Source organism: Camelus bactrianus, chromosome 15 (assembly GCF_048773025.1).
Source record: "Camelus bactrianus isolate YW-2024 breed Bactrian camel chromosome 15, ASM4877302v1, whole genome shotgun sequence".
In the NCBI taxonomy this organism is placed as follows: Eukaryota; Metazoa; Chordata; class Mammalia; order Artiodactyla; family Camelidae; genus Camelus; species Camelus bactrianus.
The window spans coordinates 4090884-4100524 of record NC_133553.1 but is presented as its reverse complement, the minus strand read 5'-3'; the positions used below and the strand labels follow the sequence as shown (position 1 = coordinate 4100524).

At 41.9% G+C, this 9641-nt stretch overlaps 1 long non-coding RNA gene across 1 annotated transcript; it reads right to left on the bottom strand.

Annotated features, from left to right (window-relative positions):
- Positions 1-317: 317 nt before the first annotated feature.
- On the bottom strand, positions 318-9307 carry LOC141573388 (uncharacterized). The gene is made up of 3 exons (XR_012499080.1): positions 9102-9307; positions 7089-7313; positions 318-438 (listed from the first exon to the last, which is right to left on the bottom strand). It is a non-coding gene; the product is annotated as an uncharacterized LOC141573388 (long non-coding RNA).
- Between the last annotated feature and the right edge of the window lie 334 nt (positions 9308-9641).

The window sequence follows — 9641 nt, the reverse complement described above, 5'->3', positions numbered from 1 at the left end:
GAATCGCCTCACAAGTGACAGAAGACAGGTGAAAGGCACAAAGCAACATGTCTCAAAGATGGTAAGAGCAAAGTTGTTTCGCCAACCCCCCAAAAATTCCTGAAAGAAACAAAAATTCTGAATTTTGAAAGTAAAAGGCTATCATATATAGAAGTAAAATAAATGATCCTCTTCATCAGTGTTTCAAGATCTGACTCCAGATATTTTAGCAGGCCATACTGAATCCTAGCACAGAAAAATCAGATGGACTAGTGGTGAGTAAGTTCCAGGAAAACGGCAGTAATTCCTCCACTTGTGTAAAGACATACACTCACCTACCGAAGGTGAATGTAGAACGCATTCTGGAGAAATTTGGAAGCTTCCAGGGTCCGCTTCTGAATGGCAAGGACACGGACAGCTTGGGAGCATGCTTCTAACTCAGTCACCGGCATTCTTACACTGCAGGGTGAAAAGGAGGCCCTCAGTCGAGAGCAGAGATATTCCTGCCGTGTCTCCCAGGCCGCGCCTCGGGGACTCAGTGCCATGCAGGAGCCCGGCCCCAGGCGAGGACAGGCAGCGTGGCCCACCCAGGCAGGAGGGGCACTGTGCTTGAGAAATCCCATCCCCGATGGGGGCAAGAGGGGCTGGTGGGGTTGAGTGAACCTATAAATGCCCACAGAAATATGCCTGCATTCACTCAAGTGATACAAGCAACAGTAGCAGGCTATTTAACAAAATTTCAATTTTCAGTGGAAATTTTGCCATTCCTTTCCACTTGTCCCCTGCACTCTGAGACAGGCTTAGGCACTCTCACACCTGCAACTCTGAAGCAATAGTTGTGAAGTCATTTTACTTTGCTGCAAGTGTCCTCGCTCCCCGTGTCACTGTCTGTCCTCTCTTAACACAGTCGGATATCTTCCTGGATCTCTACCTGAGTTCCTTTCTCCTCCTCCTCAGATCCTGAGATAAAGGACAAGTGAAGACACATGACCAGAAAAGGCATTGTGGACTTGACCGAAATCCACAGTGACCTCCTAGGTGAGTGCTGCCCACCCCTTACCTTCAATTCTCAAGGTTCTGCCCAGGGTGACATCCAGCCCAGAGAGGTGGCCCAATTAAAAGCTATGTGGCTTGGGCACGGGGACAGGTGCAGGAGCTGGTTCCGGGGCCAGGCCCCTCCCCACGTCTGCTCCCCTCTCCCCCGAAGCACCGCTGCCAAGCACTCAGGCTCCGTGATCTGATGTCCTTCTCTTCTACTCTACTGCAAACCCTTTTCCTTTTCCTTTTTTCCCTAATTATCCCCAGCTGGAGTGTTTTTTCAATCGCAGTATCTAAAAAATTTCCTGCAGCCGAAAATGAGGTCTCCAGATATCAATGCCCATATGCTGGCTCCTGAAGAGAGCCGCTGGCTAGGGGCACCCTCACCAACACTCACAGGGCATCAGACATGTTCCAGGGTCGGCCACCCCCAACGAGAGTTTGCTGTGACCCCTATGCCCGCACAGCATCCCTGCTCACAAAAATATAGTTGGCCCACTTATCGGTTATTAAGAAGCAAAAATACAAAATTGCTCATGTTTCTTACTAAAATTATCTATGAAGCGGAAAAGGTAATTGTAATAGAAAAGAACAATTTTGACCCCATGTTAGGTCTGTTCCTTTGGCTTTAAACCTGTGCCATGTTTTCTAGGCTCAGACTTGCTATCTCTGCACCATTTGTAAAAGAAAGTTGCCTTTAGACTGAAATATCCAGGACAGCCTCTACTCCTGGCCGTGATCTTGAAGGATGCTAACTAATCTGCACTTACGTAGAGATGGCAAGTTGCAAAATAGAGAATAACTTTGTTTTATTTTTGGAGGTTTTACAGGGGCAACATGATTTGATCCACATGGACAGCTGCAAGAACAGCGGATTCAAAGGACAAGCAATTCATACAACAAGAAGTTTCCAACAACCAACTGCAGCCCCGCCCCTTTTTAGTATAAAAGGAGACTCAATTCTGACTTGGGGAAGATGGTCCTCCAGGACATCAGTCTGCCATCTTCTGGGTCTGCCAGCTTTGCAAATAAAGTCACTATTCCTTGCTCCAACACCTCATCTCCCAGTTTATTGGCCTGTCATTTGGTGAGCAGAATGAGTTTGGACTCGGTAACAAAATGACTGCATTGGAGGTAGTATGTCTCCATGGTTTCCTCTTTTCCAATATGTAATATGCACATTATTTATGATCTAGTGCAAATAATTCATCAAAGACAACCACAAAAAGAAACTATACTCACCCAGCTATCAACACTGAAGTCAAAACCTGTCAATTTTATATGCTGTTTAAGAACACAACCGAAAAACCTAACATAGGGAGTCGATTCCACGGAAATAAAATTATTTCTACTCCTTCAAAACTTTTCCTTTTCTTTTCTATTTTATTTTCTTTTGCTTATTGAAAAGAAAATAAAAGTCAAATCATTTTATTTCACGTATTTTTGTTATAGCTACATACTTTAAATACTACAAAAAGACTTAAATTGCAATAAAAAATTGTTCATATATTAGTATAAAGATATATACACAATCAATGGGGATTAGGAAAGGAATGGACATTTACTAAAAATCCACTGCAATCCAGTCTTTTACAAGCATATCATGGAATATAAGCTCTATTATCCAGGGATCCTCACCCACATTCTCACTACTGAATCCCTTAGTAATCAACCACTAAGTCACCAGCATAGAACCATGTGATCAGTATTTTAGGAATAAATGAGGGAAGTAGCTCATTCAATTCTAAAACAAAAACCCTAAAATAAATACTGAACTTATTTACAGGTAAAGAAAATTTGTCCCCAAAAAAGTAAAGTTTCTTCCTCAAGGTCACAAAGCTAATAACTGGTAAAGGTAAGATTTGAACTAATCTGCCTGATTCTAAAAACTAAGGTGGAAATCCCATTCGACTGGGGAGTGTCCAGCTGCACAGCCTATCACCCTATCTTTGTTCAGAGCTGGCCTTAGACAGCCTGAGACAGCACCCCATTCCTGTGGAACTCGAGGGCAAATGATAACAATAAGGATTTTATATCCAGCAGTTTCTTAGGTCTCATGTATAGAAAGTGTCAGCAGGTCAGCAGAAAATCTCTGGGAAACATGAGTGGGTCCAGACCTTTTTGCTGATTAGAAACTCAATCTATCAGGATAGAGTGACCTTCCCATGAGAGGCCACATGGACATAAACTAAAGGCAGCTGAACAATGGAAACTAGCAAGACCCCGGAACTCAAGCAAGGATCCCTGCCATCCCCCACCCAGTTGCCTCTTCATCCGCATGGACATGAAGACAGAAGACCCGGGTTCTTGTCCAAGTTACACTATCATGGATTCTCACCCATAAAAAGTTACGACTCTATGCTGTCGTAAGTCCTTTCCAACTCAAATATGATGACACCAATATCTCAGCAGAATATCTATGTCTCCACTCCCCTCTTCTAATAGGAGACTATTTCTGTGGACACAAAGCAGAAATCCAATTTAAAAAACCATGCAAGAAGCCAGGCGAATTTTTGCTTAAGAGACTTTGCTCTCACGCTCAGTGAATGAAAACTCAGAAAAAGGGGTCCTTCTCCCTCAGCAAATGGGAGGTAGCCTGATTCTGTGTGTGTGTGTGTGTGTGTGTAAATCAAATATAATCATGTCTGGGACGTGTACAGATTATTTTTAATTTCACTGTAATTTCATGGGGATGAGCCAACATTTAAAGTAATTTGAATGTAGTGTCCTGAGACAGACTCAGTCTCTTTTGGTGGAGGAGGTGAAAGGGGAGAGTAAAGGAGGAAAGAGGTAAATGAAGCAAAGAAGTAAGAATACTGCTAGTGAAAGGCAAGACGTTAATTTTGTTCCTCATTGCATCACATACAAATTAGGGACTGGCTTTCCCCTGATGTCTTATCGAGCACTGAGTTGCAGAAGAAGAGGCGACAGCCCATTTCTCACTGAGATTGTGACTGTACGTGGCATCTTATAGACACAAATCATTTACCCTGATCAAACACTCTAGCAGCAGGCTGTAATTCTCCTGTCTTGAGAGACAAGAAAACAGGAGTTCACAGCGGGTAGATAACTTGACAAAAGTCAGAGGACCAGTAAACAAGACAGGATGAATTCAAACTCAGATCTGAATGCAGAGTCTCATCTTCCCACTCCCAGGGCTGGAAAATCCTTAACACACAGGCTCCCCAGCTCCCCTGCAGTGTTCCTGGCACCAAGCATTTCCCATGGTAATGGCCTCCAGTTCTCACAGACACAGCGCTCTGTGCAGCCAATGACCTTGATCAGACCTTGATCATCTACCTGCCACGCCCACCAGGCTTCACCATACAGGCAGGAAAGCTGGCTTTCAAGTGCAGACAAAGCCACCCTTGGTCTAACCTGGGCTCTTCTGCGGCTTCTCCAGCCTAAAGGCAGCCATGAAAGTGCTCACAGTTTGTACGTGAGCCACACTACCTCTCTCCATCTGTGTCCCCACCTATACTACTTAGCTATGAACATTTTGAGAATCTTGGGAACAAATTTTTAAAAACAGAAAAGAAAGGATTCTGGAACAAGTACTTAATACTTACAATTTTAAATGACAAGTTACAAAGTGAGTATTGACAAACCGAATCTTCCTTTCTAAATGTCAGTTTTAAGCACTTAAAAATATAATAGCAAAAAATTCTCACTTACAAAATTAACAAAAACATAAACAATAATCTGGAATAAATTCAAAAATAATGCCCATATTCTAAATGGAGAAACTTCAGGACTGTACTGAGGGTTAAGGTAAGAGGTATGAATGTAGAGAGATAAACATATTGCATGGAGAAAAGCAGTTTTGTAAAGATGTAAGTTCTCCTAAGAATAATTCAAAACTTACTAAAATATCCCATGAAAATTCCAATCTGATTTTTTTTAACTTGAACAAAATATTTTGGAATTCTTCAGGAATAATAAAGTCATAATATTGACAAGAAAATTTGGGATGGAAGAAAAGAATCAAAAAAAATCAGACTGCCAGTTATTAAATAAATTTTTACAATATGTAAGATATGGTGCTGGAGTAAGGAAAGGAGATTGACAGAAGGGAACCATGAGCTCAAAAAGAGACTCTAGTGTATGTAAGTATTTTGTACAGGTGGGATTTCAAATCAAAGAGAAAATTATGAATTCGATAATTGTCCTGGGACAGAGAATCACCTGGAAAGAATAAATTCCATTCCTGTCATAATGACCACAAGATAAATTGCAGATAGTGATGTAAATATTAAAAAGTACTAGTAACAGCAAATACAACTCTTTGCTCTTATTAACTCCACTTCTCCTCACTATAACATGTACTATTATAATCTCCATCTTAGAGATTAAAAAAACCTACAGAAGAGATTTATTCCATTATAAGAGAGTATTTCTAAGAATAATGTCAAAGATAAAACCCATAAGGAAGACATTTATTATCCTAAGAATAGTTTGAGCCACAACAAAAATCAGAAAACTTCCTGAACAAAATGAAAGGAAAGAAATGACAAGAAAAAGCTCTGTGATACATGTTGATGAATTCACGAAGTTAATTTTCATAACATACAAAAAGCTGTCACAAAGCAACAAGAAGCTCCCTCACTTAAATGTGGGCAAAGGACAAAAGGAATCATTCATTTTAAAAATGTCAAATGGCTAATGAGTGAAAAATGCTCAAAACTTCACTGGTCATCAAATGCAAACAAAAACAATGAAAAAGCACTTTTGCTTATCATATTGGCAAATATTTTTAAGATATTCTAGCTAGTGTCCATCTGTGGGAGAACAAATCATGAGCGACTTTTTCAGAGGATGACATATCAATGGATTTGTAAGCTCTGAAAAACATACATACACACTGACTCAACTCCACTTCTAGGAATCGTTTCCTTTAGGAAAAAAAAATCAGTCCAAAAAGATGTACCCATCAGGGCATTTACACAGCACTGTTTACAAAGGTGGGAAGAAAAACTGAAGTGAAATCATATCCAGCGATAGAGAATTGGTTACATAAGTAATTGTGCATTTTTTCATTCCCCAATGGAGAAGGAATTTCTAGTCACTTGAAAGGAGTCTGTGATGAATGTAAATGTCACATCCAGGGACTAAATTTCCAGAAGCCTTAACTAAAGGAATACACATACAAGATCACAGGAATGTCTGTACAAGAAGGATGCAACTCAAACATTCTTTCTGACAGTGGAAAATGGAGAAAACTTAACTGTCCACCATCAAGACAATGATGCGGTAAATCAAGGCGAGCTGCGGGCACTGAGGGTGCCGGCGTTTCGCCGTGGTCCAGGGCCTTGTCCACAGCACTGTTCCACCAAATGTGTCCGTGGACAAGAGACGACACCCGCACATCAGGAGACCCCTCCAATCTATCTGAAAGGGCGGGGTGAGTCTGGAGTGGGAGGACGTCCATGACATACCCCTGAGTGAATAAAGCGAGCTGCAGAAAAACATATAGTATGGTCTCATTTTTAAATAAAGCATATATACACACACCTATACATTGATTTCTCATATGTGTATATATATGTATCTCATAGGCATAAAGGTCATGAAATATATATACCAAATTTTCAACAGCTTTTACTCTCAGGAAATAATGGGAAGGGAGTTAGGGGCCTTCCTGTACCACCACAGTTCTCTTTTCAGTATTTCAGTTAAGTATACTTGGAATTTAAATGTTTATTTAAGTCCGAAGTAAAATGGACGATGTCTCCATAAGACAGAATGCTACACTGGTCTTTAAAAATCATGCCAGGGGAGATAGAATATTGTAGAAAAACATGTAATAAGCCGAATGGAAAATGGAGGTCTCCGAACAGTAAACAGGGACAGAGTGCTCACTGGTTTTTATGACAGAGATGATACACACTGACGAAAAGAACAGAAAATAAATGTTAAATTGTTAATTATTATCTCTGAGTAGCGGGACCAGGATAGACTCTTTTGCCCCTTTTTTCAGACATATTATATTAAATGCACATTATTTTTCATCTGAAAAAAGCATTTTTAGACGTGTAGCACCATGCAGTGGGGAATAATACATGAATACTTACAGAAACAAGTAACTAGGAGACACCGCAGCAGCGCCACACAATGTAGAACGGGCAATCCTGATTAACACCGCTCAGTTACATAAGGATCCACAAAGTGAGAGCACCTGCTGTAACAGGGCGTGGCCCCCTTCTATTTGTCAGTTGTGTCTTCAGGGCTGAGGCAGTTCTGAGCACGGCCAGTGTCAGTTCCGGTGTCTGGATGGATGCTACTGGAGGTGAGGGCACCTGCAAGCAGAAAGGAAGAACAGAAACCATCCTCTGCATTTTCTGTCTTGTTTCTTTGTTACTTTAAAAGAGAGGCATAAATAAGATAAACTGTGTATCTCCCCTACTGAAATTTCAGTAATGAAACCGTTTTTAAAGGCTTCAGAGCTTATATTCTGTCTATAACTGTCTTTTCAACAAAGCATCATATTTATTAAATGTTAATTGACTCAGTTAATTAACTCCCTGTTGAAACATTCAAGTAAAGAACATGAAAGGCCTTACGTAAAAGAACCACACCTGCAGTGACTAGCTCAGCTGTCTTGATGGCAATGCAGTCAGCCCCCACCATTCCGTGGCCCTGAGCTCCTGATGCTGGTAAGAGAGCACGCTGCCGCCTCAGATGGAGAGATACTGTGAAAGAATTTTTTGAACTCTACAGTACTGACAAAACACAACTGACAAATCCCAGGCTCCTTTGAAGATGTCATTTTCGGTTTCTGGCCAACCCCAGTCAATGAGCAGAACCACCCCATTCCCGAGTCATGGGACTCACGTGGGAAGAAATTTTGTAGAAATTTCCAGGTACAGAATGTAACCAACTATATGTAGAACTCTGACAAAAGAAAAGATGAAATACTCTGATGTTGAAGACACTCAAAATATTCTCCTAAGCCTTAGTAGCTGGAAAGGCTGGGCTTCTCCTCAGCCACTTATTTATTTCACAGCCAGTGAGCATCTCCCACAAACCCTGTTTCCCTGTGTCTGCTGGGAGCCTCAGGCACACTCTTGCTGTCGATCTTATAAGTCACAGGGCAGACGCGTGTCTCTCATGCCTGCCACCCTCACACAGGCTCGCCTCCTAGCCTCACAGTTTGAACTTGGCCCCATTTTCTCACCTGTTTATTTGGTATCTGTTCTTCTGTAAGCTGCCTGAAATGCTTTTTGGAACAAGTCAGAAGAATGAGTGGGTAGAGAAATGGACAGTTGGACAGGTGAGAGGTGGGCAGACAGACAGAGAGACTCCAAGAAAAGGGGAACAAAGAAAATCCCCTATGCAGAACCCTCTTCTAGTCAGGGAAGAAAACCACCACGAAGACGTGTGAAGAGGCAGGTGGCTTAGGGCTGTTTCCTGGATTCCATGAAAAGTCCAACCAAGAGAGGGTAGAACTATAAATAATAAAAGAAAAAAGCATGCATGCTTGAAAAATATATCTACAATATGTACTTTCTAAAGAAAAGATTCAAATCAGCAGGGCCCAATTACACAATCCTTGGGTATTTACAGAAATGAGAATCCCATCTCCAAACCACAAGGCATCCCTTCGGAGCACTGAGAGTCTACACGGGGCTGTTATAAAGCCTTCACCACAAAAGCTATGCTCTCCTGCACTTACGAGGAACGAGCAGCTGTGCTCGGGCTGCCCACGTCCATCATTTGCACACTACAGCACCTCTACGGGGGAGAGACGGCTAGCGAGCCCCATCTCTGCAGGACAGAAAACAAGCCCGGGAGAGGCTAAGCCAACCTACCAGTTCTCCATCTCACAGGACTGGTCACTCCAGAGCAGGACTCGAACTCGTACCCACGTTTGTAATCACGGTACTACCATGCTTTGTGTGCTTTTTCTGTGTATAATACATTTGTTTCTGGCATGAAAGTGTATTTAATAAATGATCGGTTGTCCTGTCTATCTCATTTGCTCACAATCAATCTTTATAGTGTTGAATTGTACTCTTTTTCCGTGGAGAAAGGAACGGAACGAGCGGGTGTTAGAATGAGGTGGGGCTCCATCCTTTACCTGTTACCTCATCTCATCCAAGTCCCCAACCAGGGAGAAGGAGCAAATGTTTTCTTCATCTTTTAAAGAGAGGGCTCCACTGATGGTGACTTAACTCCAAAACCAAGTCTGGGGAAAGGGCACATTCAGCAACCAGAGCATTATCACCTGTAGGAAGGCAAAAACAGCTCACGGGAGGGCTCAGGGGGTCACCCTGATTTAATTTCAATCGATAAAACAATAATGCACTCTAAAAATACTAGCATGCAATGGATTGGCTCTTTCTTGACATCTAGCAGGTTTCCACAGCCCACATGTAAAATTATCGTGAACCAGTGAAAGGAAGTGTCTACAGACAAGAAAAATCAATGCCACAGGTAAACTGAAACCCAGGCTGGAGGAAAGGAAGAGAAAGGGCATAGTAAAGAAGTGGGGAAAGGCTGGGGAAAAAAATCATCACACGGACTCTCAAGCATCATCCAACAAGCATATAATCATTCAAGAGAGAGAGTTACTGAGGTCCTATTCTGTGCAAGATTGTAGAGCGGGTGAAGCAAGAGCGCAGCGA